Below are 12,198 nucleotides of genomic sequence, written 5' to 3'. Positions count from 1 at the left end.
TGTTTTAAAAGACAAACAAAATTCATAAGCCTTTAGCCATGCTCATTAAGAACAAAACAGCAAGGACCCAAATAAAGAAAATAAGAAATGAAAGAGGAGAAATGGCAGCCAATACCGCAGAGATTAAAAAGAAATTATAAAAGAATATTATGGTCAGTTATATGCCAACAAACTGGACAACTAGAATAAATGGAAAAATTTCTAGAAACATACAGCCTTCCAAGATTGAATCAGAGAAAAACAGACAATCTGAACAAGATTAATCACTAGTAGTGAAATTAAATTTGTAATTTAAAAAAACTCCCACCAAACAAAAGTCCAGGACCAAAAGCTTCACAGGGTTATTCTACAAACATATAAAGAAGAGTTAATACCTATCCTCTCAAACTATTCAAAAAATTTTAAGAGGAGGGAACATTCCCAAATTCATTCTACAAGGCCACCATTAGCCTGATACAAAAACCATACAGACACTACAAAAAAAAAAATTACAACCAATATCTCTGATTAACAAAGATGCAATGATCCTCAACAAAATATTAGCAAATAGAATTCAACACAACATAAAGAAGGTCATTCACCATGATCCGACATGATTTAGAGCAGGGATGCAAGGATGGTTCAACATCTACAAATCAATCAGTGTTACACACCACATTAACAAACTGAAGGAGTAAAAATCACATAATCATCTCAACAGGTGCAGAAAAAGCATCTGAAAAAAATTTAACACCTATTTATGATAAAAACTCTCAACAAAATTGAGATAGAACATAGCACAACATAATAAAAGCCATTTATGAAGAACCCACAGCTAACATCAAGCATAATGGTGAAAAACTGAAACAAGACAAGTATGCCCACTCTCACCATTTCTATTTAGCATAATATTGGGTGTCCTAGCTACAGCAAATAGAAAAGAAAAAGAAATGAAAGGCATCCCAGTTGGAAAGGAAGAAGGAAAACTGTCACTATTTTCAGGTAACATGATATTATACCTAGCAAACCATGAAGTCTCCAGCAGAAAACTATTAGAGCTAATAAGTGAATTCACTGAAATTGCAGGATAAAAGATTAATAGACAGAAATCTGTTGCTTTTCTATACACAGAACTATTAATAACATTAACTAATAAGGAACTAGTATAAAGAGAAAATAAACAAGTAATGCCATTTACAATTGTATCAAAAAGAATAAAATACCAGAAATAAACTTAACCAAGGAGATGAAAGATCCACACTCTGAAAACTAAAAGAAACTGATGAAGGAATCTGAACCAAATAAATGGAAAGATATCACATGTTCACGGATTGGAAGAATTAACATTTTTTAAATGTTCATTCTATCCTAAGCAATCTACAGATTTAGTGCAATATGCATCAAAATGCCGATGAAATTTTTCATAGAACTAGAACAAATAATCTTAAAATTTGCATGGAACCACAAAAGACCCCAAAGAGCCAAAACACTCTTGAGAAAAAAGAACAAAGCTGGAGGTATGACACGTGCTAACTTCAGACTATACTACAAAGCTACAGTAATCAGAACAGTATGGTACTGGCACAAAAACAGGCACACAGATCAATGGACCAGAGCAGAGAGCCCAGAAATAAACCTATGCACATATGGGCAATTAATCTATGACAAAGGAGGCAAGAATACACAATAGGGGAAAGACAGTCTCTTCAATAAGTGGTGCTAGGAAACTGGTCAGTTAGGTGTGAAAGAATAAAATTAGAACATTTTCTTACACTATATACAAAAATAAACAAAAAATAGCTTAAAGATCTAAATGTAAGACCAGAAACCATAATATTCCTAGAAGAAAACAGGCAGTATCCTCTTTGACATAAGTCTTAGCAATATTTTTTAGATTTGTCACCTCAGGCGAGAGAAACAATAAGAAAAAATAAACAAACCAGACCTAATTAAACTTAAAAACTCTCACACAGTGAAGGAAATGATCAACAAATTGAAAAGACAACCTACTGAACAAGAGAGTATGTTTGCAAATGACATGTCTGATAAGGGCTTGATATCAAAATACATAAAGAGCTCATACAGCAGTATCAACAAAACAAACAACCCAATCAAAAAATGGGCAGGAGACCAGAACAGACATTTTTCAAAAAAAGGCACACAGATGGCCAACAGACATATGAAAAAGGATGCTCAACATCTCTAATCATTAGGGAAATGCACATCAAATCCACAATGAGAAATCCCCTCAGACCTGTTAGAATGGCTATTATCAACAAGACAAAAAATAATACATGTTGGCAAAGATGCGGAGAAAAGGGAACCCTAGTACATGGTGGGAATGTAAGTTGTTACGACCACTATGGAAAGTATGATGGAGGTTCCTCAAAAAGTTAAAAACAGAACTACAATATGATCCAGCACAAGCCCACTTGGGTTTATACCAGAAGAAAATGAAAATATGAATTTGAAGAACTACATGCACCTCGGTGCTCACAGCAGCCTTATTTCCAAAGACAAGATATAAAAGGAACATAAGTGTCCATCAACAGATGAATGGATAAACATATGGTGTATGTATGTATGTGTGTGCGTATATATATATACACATATACATATATATATAATGGAATATTACTCGGCCATAAAAAATGAAAATCTGCCATTTGTAACAACGTGGATCACCTGGAGGGTATTATGCTTAGTCAAACAAGTGAGACAGAGAAAAATAGATACTGTATGTCTTCACTTATATGTGGAATCTAGAAAAAATTTTAAAAATGAATATAACAAAGCAGAGACAGATTCACAGATACAGAACAAACTAGTTTTCACCAGTGGTGAGAGGGGTCAGAGAAGGGGAAAGATACGGCTAGGTGATTAATAGGTACAAACTGCTAAGTATAAAATAAATAAATACATAAATATGCAATACACCACACAGGGAATATAGCAACTACCTTATAGTAAGTTTCAATGGAGTGTAATCTATAAAAATATTGAATCACTATGTTGTACACCTGAAACTAATATATCATTATAAATCAACTACACTTCAATTTAAAAAAAAGAAATGGATAAAGTTCACCCAGTTATGATGCTATAGCCATCAAAGGATTATTAGGCACTGCCTACTTTGAATCACAAAGACAAATTCACATCGAACAGCCTTGAAATTTCTCATTGTTCATTAACTGCTATTTGCTTTTTCTCTACTGATGTTTAAAAAAAATAGCTGGCCTACAGTTGACATTACACATTTTGTATTTGTATTCCAGCCAAATATCACCAGCTTTTAAAATTCAAGCACATAACTATACAATTATGGTGCTTTCACAGAATACAATACCTCAATTACATCATTATACAAGTGCCTTTCTCTGAGTATAAAGTCACACAAAACTGTGTATTCTGTGGGGGTGGGTACAGCTCAGTGGTAGAGCACACGCCTAACATGCATGACGTCCCAGGTTCAATCCCCAGCATCTCCAGAAAAAGGAAAAAAAAAAAATCAGAGAACAGAAGAGGGTCAGGCCACGCTGTCACGGTGCCTGTACTGCGCCCGTTCAGAGCTTTTTACCCTGTCAGTCACTGCAGATGCTGCAGGTGTCCTGCCCACATCCCCTACCCTTACTTCTTCAGAGCACTCTGGCCTGAATTCCAGCCATTTGCATTTTTGCCTGAGGATTTTCTTTGACCCCTTGGACCTTCTCTGCCTGCAGTGCGACTGGCCTGAGGTATCAGTAAATTCATGGACCCCAGGAACAGCCCTTCACCAGGGAGGGGTATGAGATGTTGTATAATCACTCCACTCTCTCCTATTAGGTGGGTTCACTGAGTGATGCATTTAAACTGGCCGCAGGTTGGCGCTCCAGTGCAGCTCGCCCGGAGAGATCTTTGCCTGCTGCCTTCCCTTCCCTGTCTCACGTCCCCACTCCCCTACCCTTGTTCCCTAGGATCCCCTCCAAAATAAAGCACTTGCTCCTGAATCTTTGACTCAGGGTGTGCTTTTAGGAGCAACCCGAACTCAGAGACAAGTAGAAGGAACCCAGCAAGGTCAGGCAAAGAAGAGGAACCCGTCCGCGGGAAGCAGCAAGCTGCAGTGGGGTCTCGGGGAGAATGGAATCGAGGGCTGCACGCACGTGGCCAGACTCCCTGTCACATTCCCTCCAGGGGCCAGCCTCATCCTCTCAGACCAACCTCCTCCTGGCTACAAGCATGACCACCCAGCGCCCCGGGCCTTTCACCTCCCGGCTTCATCTGTTTACTGAGTCCCCACTGAGTCCGCATCCCCCAGGGAAGAATTCTAATTACAGCAGCTTGAATGAAGGAAACGCTCCTATCACTTCTGCCAACTGGAGCAGGAACGCTAGGACTGGCCAGCCTGGGGGACAAGCGCCAACTCTGGCCAGAGCAAACATGGCCCGGGAGGCAAGGTCTCTCAAGCATGGGACTCACTCGGAGCGGAGGAGGGGAAGAGGGATTTTCCTAAGGAATGAGGCCGTTGCTCCCGGCATAATAGCAATTAATCTTTATTGAATCCCTGCTATACTCCAGGTGCCATTGCTATAGTGGATCATCCATCTACCTGTCTGTCTGTCTACCTTTCTCTATCATCCATCATCTGTCAGTCTGTCTGTCTATCTAATCAATCTATCATCCATCCATCCATCTAATCTATCATCTATCTATCCATCCATCCATCCATCTACATCTATCCATCCATCTTTCTAATCCTCATAACAACCCTATGAGGCAAGAACTGTACCATTATTACCATCAGCTCCCACATTTCAGACAAGAAAACAGAAGCTCATAAAGACTAAGGTACTTGCCCAAATTCAGACAGTTACGTGGAGAGCCAGGATCAAACCCAGGCTGTCCAGTTCTCGAGTCTGCACTGTGTCACATGGGCACCTAAGGGACGGCCCTGCTGGCAAACCCACTGACATTTCATTACTTCTCTCACCGCTACTGTTTGGGGCACTGTTTGCTAAGCTTAGGGATGAAGCAGGCTGTCATAAAAATTGGAGACAGATTCAGAGAAGGAGGTGAGAGGAGCTGGTTAGACGAAGAGGCACGTGCTTTTTGAGGAGCAGACAAAGCCCTCTTGAATCCCTAAAGCACTAAGAAGAGGTGAGGTACTATATACAAAATCTGCAGAATTTAACCACCAAACGTGGTTAGTATCCCTTTCTGTGAAAATGAAGGTTTTGAAACAGTTGAGTGTTGCCAATGTGTATCAAAGTTATATACAAAGTTATATACAATGTGTATCAAAGTTACATACAATGTGTATCAAAGTCACATTTCCAAATCATTATTTTGGCAGTTTATTACAGATCACAATATTGTCACAGTTTTATTATGAAGTTTGTTTTTATGTGCGTTTTTTAGGAAATCTTCCCCCAAAGGGCAGCTTGAATTTCAGAGTATAGGACTCGTAACTCTTATGTTACTATTATAGAGAAAACAGTATCTCAGAAAAGGTTTTCTTTTATTGGCATCGTGCCACTGCCTCTCCTAGGACTGCTATGTACATTCCAAAACACCAGATTAAAAAATGAATAATTAAAATTAAGTTTAAAAAACGAATAATAGTGTAGAGTGTTAATATCAGCTAAAAGAGTTATGAAATAAATTGATGCAAAAGATATGAGATTGGTAGGGTCACTGGGGTAACATTCCTAAGAATAAGCTGAATAACTAAAATGCTTCCTTAATTCCTCCACCTCTGATAGAGTAACTCGGCCTTCATATTTCCCAGCTGTTTAAATGCTCTAGGGGGGCAGGGTACAGCTCAGGGGAGAGCGCATGCTTAGCATGCACGAGGTCCTGGGTTCAATCCCCAGTCCCTCCATCGAAAAATAAATAAATAAACCTCATTAACTACCCCCGCAAAACAAAACAAATAAATAAAAACAAAAAAAATTTTTAATTAAAAATAAAAGAATAAATGCTCTGACTTCCTCCACTCTTTCCTTTCTCTGTCTGTCCTCATCACTGTCATCTCTTCTTCCCTTCTGACCATCAGTCAGCCAGAGGCACTTTCAAGCAAGTACCGTCATAACGTCTGACGGGAGAAACAGATGCCACTCCATATGGTTTACACGGTCCACAGGACGTGGCACAACCACTATGTGGACAGGTGCCGTGCCCGCCCACCCCCGCAGGCCTCTCCCTCAAGTTCAGCAGCACAGGCAGGCCCTGTCTACATGCTCCTGGTGGAGGCTCTTATAAGTTATCACAAGGTTTTCCAACCCTTGATCCTTCTACCCTTGACTGCTGTCTGTGTCTCCTCAAATTCAGCTGAAATATCCTCATGGAAAAAGACCAAGTCACCTTGGCCGCCTGACAGGTAGGTGCTGGGACATCTAAGCCAGGGACAGGTAAAGGGGTGAGCACGTATGTCTCTCTTCCCTTCCCTTTCCCTGGCTTCATTCTGCAGATTTCTAAAAAACAGCACTTCTGTTCAGTGACTGCCAGGCTGAGGGATACCCAGGGCTCGGCAGTACTGAGGGGAAAATTCCAGGTCTCCCACGATCCCAGTGTAAATCCCCACACAGCCAAACTACAGCTCCTGCTCTCCCTTAAACATGCTGAGTCTCCTCAGAACTGAACTGAGGGAAGATTACATTCTCACAGTTCAGAAGGGCACTCTGAAGATGTACCAATGCGTGGGCAGAGAAATAAACACTCGCTGAGTGGAGGAAATGAGGGCACTGGCCGCCTGACCGCAGTGGTGTGGCCCTGTTTTGCCAAAGCGTCGTTCTTGGGCTGCTAAGACAAACTCTGTCACTTAGCAATTTAACGCCTCCTAGCTCCCAAGGGACCATTCAACAAACAATGCAATTTCTTTTAAGTATTTGTCTTCTAAAGTGAGTACCATGTTAAGCTTTCTCCGCAGACGGTCCTGGGGGAACACGGCGGGAGGAAGAGTTTTCCTGCAATTTCTGGCATGGGCCAGGGGGAGGCAGTATAGGCCTCGTGAGACTAGCCTGTGGAGCCTGTCCCAGCCACAGGCCCAGAAAGCTGGGCCTAAGCCACCCAGCAGCCTCAGGCTGGCGATCACCTTTCTGCAGTGCCGCCCACCACCGCCCCCTCAACCCCGCCCCCTCCCAGAAACCAGAGCCCCTGCACAGCCTGCACCTCTGAAGGCCTCCTGCTTGTGCAGTGCCCGGACTCGCTCCCCGTCCCCCTGTGGCCCTCGGACCCTGACAGCCTTGTACCCTGCTCCATGTCCTTGCCATGGGGTGCTAAGCCCCACTCCCAGACCTGTACTACAGAGGGTTGCTTCCTGCCCGCCCAGCAGCACCAGACCAGCTCCAGCCTGGCCCATCCAGCCTCCATCCAGCTGATCCGATGTCCGGGTCTAGCCTTTGAGAGGCCTTGCGGCTTCCACTTCTGCCCTCTTGGACTGCTGCTCCAACACAGCCACGCAAACACAGGGCGACCTGGAGGAGATCCGAGGAGCCCGAGCCAAGAGTCCACATGTCCCGCCAGATGCATGAGGCCAACTGCACCTTGCAGCCGAGTCAATGATTCATCTGAATGTACGCACACAACTGAGCCCCGGGGCAGCAACAGAGGAAACGCCCAGCAAACCTACGCAGACTGCCGCTAAGTAACTAAGCGGGGGGATATTTGTTCTATAATAACATCACCTAAATACACACATTCACACCATCAGATAATTCTTCTAGTATCTTAATTGTTCAAAAAATTAGTGTAAGTACACAAGAATATTTCTTTTTGGCCAAACCACCTCGCTAACACGTCAGAAAAGCATCTCAAAGTCATACCTGTGATGGTCTGTAACCTTTCTCACATCTCCCTCCTGAACCAAGTGTGGAACAGTCTACAGAATGACTTCAAAGTCAAAAGTTTAGAATGACAAACTAGACAAGTAACTGGAATAAAGATGGATAAAGAAGTCCCTTGTTTACAGACCCATGGTTACACGTAAAAATAAAGACATAAGGAGGTAAGGAAAAGGAGACATAGATACTAGAGATAAATGATTTGGCATCACCAGTCTTGCTGACTGGTGACAACACAAGGGCTTCCAGTGGCAAAACCAGTCATCAGAGAGCTCCCTTTCCTGCTTTTTATGCTGCTGGGAGTTCAGAACAAATCAGACTCTGAAAAGCCTCCATCATACACCACATTATACATCTATATTCAAACTTTAAATCTTGGCTAAGTCAAGTTACTATAAAGTATTTTTTTTCCATTCATACACTTTCTGTGGTGTCAGCAGAATCAAAGACACTATAACATTAGAATTATATGAAGCTATAAATGTCCTTAACTTAGAGTTGTTTTTCCCTTTTCTAGAAACTCCGTAACTTTTCATTTTGAATTCAGAAAGTGTTTCTGAACATTAAGTCTGCTAAGAGTATTAAAAAAATAAACTATCTAAAAACTATGGAAACTTGAATGATGAGAAAACAACTGTGAAATTGGGAAAAATTAAAACAAAAATTTTCAGTTGAATAAAAGTAAAACTCAGCAAGTAATAAAGGCATGATGAAGGCTGCCTGGAATGCGTGCATCCTAACAGACACATCACAATGTCCCCAACACAGACGTCACCAAAGTGGAACACTTCTAATCCCTGATGTGTCAGTTTGGTCCCCTAGGGATTCACCCAGTAGGAAACAGCACAGCAGAGAGATTGAGGACACACACCCCCGGAGTCCGGCTGTCTGCATTTGAATCCAGGCTTCTCCACCTCCTAGCTGTGTGACACCAGGCAAGATCACTTAACCTCCCTAAAGATGACTTACAACATTCACTCGATCTTAAAGGAGGTTTGAGGATTATGTGACTTCGTATTAAAGGAGGTTTGAGGCTTCTGTGACTTAGAACAGTGCCTGCCACTTAGTAAACTCTATACAAGTGTTTGGTAATAAAAATAAGTAAAGTATGTGGTCAGCAGCATAAAGCTAGACGTAAAACATTAAGGGGTAGAGTAGCAGTAACACAGGCTCTCTGGCAGCTTCTATTTAGCAGCTTTAAATAAATTCACGAGACCAGGTGGCCTATTTCATCCAGACTTTAAGATGTATTTAGAGTTCAATTTGTGCAGTTAAATCCTGAGTTCACTCAAGTTCCCTCCTACCTCCCCTAAAAGCAGATAATGTAATAAAACAATTCTGTGTGTGTGTGTGTGTGTGTGTGTGTGTGTGTGCGCGCGCGCGCAGAGCCCTAGGGGGGATGGGGCAGGGGTGGGGGCTATTATGCAGGTAAATCTTACCCCGCTGGCCACAGGGAAGCCATAAACTGAAGCAATTATGAGCAAAAGGCGCCTCACATCCCACCTTCTCAAGGCACAACTATGCAAAATTCGGGTCCTCTGGTTCCCAGCCTTCGCCTGCCATGCACATTTCTCCCCTTTCATACTCCTCAGCTGCTTGGGTCCGGCTGCTAGAAAAATCCCCATCCCTACTAGTGACCGAAGCAGCCGCCCAGGGAGCAAATACAGAGACGGGGAGGGAGAAGGCGCTATAAAGAAACTCAGCCTAAGTATTCTTCTCTGCTGTGACTAATAAGAAACGAATATGAATCTTAGGCACAATACGATCTATGTATTCAAATGTAACTAACCTTTCAAATCTCAGACTAATAGCAAACAATCACTGTTGTCCAGCGAGTGCCCACCACACACCAGCCAGGCACTGTTCCAAGTACACGACGTGCATCACCACTCAACCACACAACGATCCTAGAAGGTGGGCAGCATTAATATCCCCAGCTTGCAGATGAGGAAACTGAGGCACAGAGAAGTTTGATAATTTATAACCCTCAACAGCAGACCCAGGACTTAAACCCAGTCTGATTCCAGGGCCTGAGCCAACCAGCCTGTCAATATCACATTCTTTTTCCAGTTACGTTCTTATTTTTGCAAATTCCTCTCTAGCAATTTTCCTCAGGGCCAATTTACCAGTCACAGGAGAATACTTGTCTCAATCATTTATAATCATTCCACTTAATTGTTTTAAATGATAACATCTTACTTGAACTCATTATTCATTTTTCTAGTAACTATGGACGATATAAAGATACAGCAAATAAATGGGAAAAGGTAAAATAAAACAGATCCTGGCACCAAGTACTTACTGTTTCAAACTAAAAACATTCACTGTAGGTGTCACAGAGGTAAAAGTCAGAAAAGTTAAAAAAATGTTAGAGCTAAAAAAGAAGTCAGAATCCACTATTCTAGCATTAAAGTCAATATGAAATAACAGAATGAATTAAACCTGAAGTCTGAAAGGTGAATGTGAACAAAACACCTCTGTTATACTTTTGATACAGACAACAAATAAACAAACAAAACCCTAAAAAAAAAGTTAGTGCTAGGAAACCACTGACAAAATGAGAAGACATCCTACAGGATGAGAGAAAATATTCACAAATGATGCAACCAACAAAGGGCTAATATCCAAACTATACAAACAGCTCATACAACTCAATATCAAAAAATCAAACAATCCAATCTAAAGTGGGCAGAAGACTAAAACAGACATTTTTCCAAAGGAGACATAACAGGCTAACAGGCCCACGAAAAGATGCTCAACATTGCTAAGGAGTAGAGAAATGCAAATGAAAACCACAGTGAAGTATCACCTCTCACCTGTCAGAATGGCCATCATCAAAAAGTCTACAAATAACAAATGCTGGAGAGGGTGTGGAAAAAAGGGAACCCTCCTACACTGTTAATGAGAATGTAAATTGGTTTAGCCACTGTGGAAAACAGTATGGAGGTTCCTTAAAAAACTAAAACCAAACCTATCACATAATCTAACAATTTCACTCCTGGGCATTTGTCTGGAAAAATTGAAAACACTAATTTGAAAAGATACCAATTGTCAGTGGCCTTGGGATGAGCTAAGGCCGTGCGACCCAAGGCCACGATCAAGCATGGTTGCAGCATGCAGTAAATAATGACTGTGCACATGCGTCAATTATACAAGATTTAGAACAAAGAAAATAGAAGTACGCATGCACTAGAGATATTCTGAAAGCCTCAAGAACAAAGAAATTGGCACTGCACACGTGCTGGCAGAAACTAGATAAAAAACAGGACAGCTGCACCATAGAGTGCACGCACCACCTTGTGGAAATAGAATAAAGTGCTGTGAACTCCATGTTTGCTCCGGGTGAAGTCTGTTTTGCGGTATGGCAGCTCCTCGGCATTTTTTCAGTTGGGCTGCTCACGTCCAAGAATCCCCCTTCAGCCTCCCTCAGCTGACACCAGTGTTCTTAGCAGCACTATTTTCAATCGCCAAGGCATGGAAGCAACCCAAGTGCCCACCAACAGAAGCTTGGCATAGGAAGGTATGATACATATATATACAATGGAATATAATTCACCTGTAAAAAGGAATAAAATTCTGCCATTTGCAGCAATGTGGATGGACCTACAGAATATTATGCTTAGTGAAATAAGTCAGACAGAGAAAGACAAGTACTATGTGTATATACATGTGGAATCTAAAAAAATAATACAAATGAATGTGCCTGCAAAATAGAAACAAAACAGAAACTCAACAGACATAGCAAACAAACTTATGGTTACCAAAGGGAAGAGGGAGTGAGAAGGAACAAAATGGCGGTATGGGATTAACAGACACAAACTACTATGTATAAAATGGATAAGCTACAAGGATATACTGTGTAGCACAGGAAATTATACCAATTATCTTGTAATAACCTATACTGGAAGATAATCTGCAAAAATGCTGAATCACTATGCTGTACACCTGAAACTAACACAATATTGTAAATCAACTATACTTCCATTTTTAAAAATGTTGTAACAATAATAATAATGACACAAATGAACTAATTATTATTTTGATTTCTTGAATTTGTGTAAGCACATCTGACTGTCCTTTATGATTGAATTACTGCATTCTGTTGATTCTTATTTTGTTGTTGGCTTTATTCCTTTGATAACTATGTAAGTTTAAAAAACTAAAGATCTAATCTGTTCTTAGAAACAATAACTAGTACATACATGAAAACTAAAAAAATGTGCAATATACTGCATATATGTATCTACATGCAATATAATGTGTATATACAGTCGAACTGTAATAATTCTACATAATAAAACTGAAAACGGGAAAAAAATGTTAGGGGTTTAGAGACTGATAAAAATGCACATGGATTTTTAATCACATTGAAACACAGAATGTGATATATAAATACATA

General features: G+C 41.0%; 1 protein-coding gene across 4 annotated transcripts in view; it reads right to left on the bottom strand.

Moving 5' to 3' along the window:
• The window catches only part of NEK10 (NIMA related kinase 10), a 177,918-nt gene that overhangs the window by 86,111 nt on the left and 79,609 nt on the right, over positions 1–12,198 (bottom strand). The gene's annotated exons all lie outside the window — the stretch shown is intronic.

This window comes from Camelus dromedarius, chromosome 17 (genome assembly GCF_036321535.1).
Source record: "Camelus dromedarius isolate mCamDro1 chromosome 17, mCamDro1.pat, whole genome shotgun sequence".
In the NCBI taxonomy this organism is placed as follows: Eukaryota; Metazoa; Chordata; class Mammalia; order Artiodactyla; family Camelidae; genus Camelus; species Camelus dromedarius.
The sequence above is the reverse complement of the archived record's forward strand: the minus strand, read 5'-3'. Positions and strand labels throughout refer to the sequence as shown.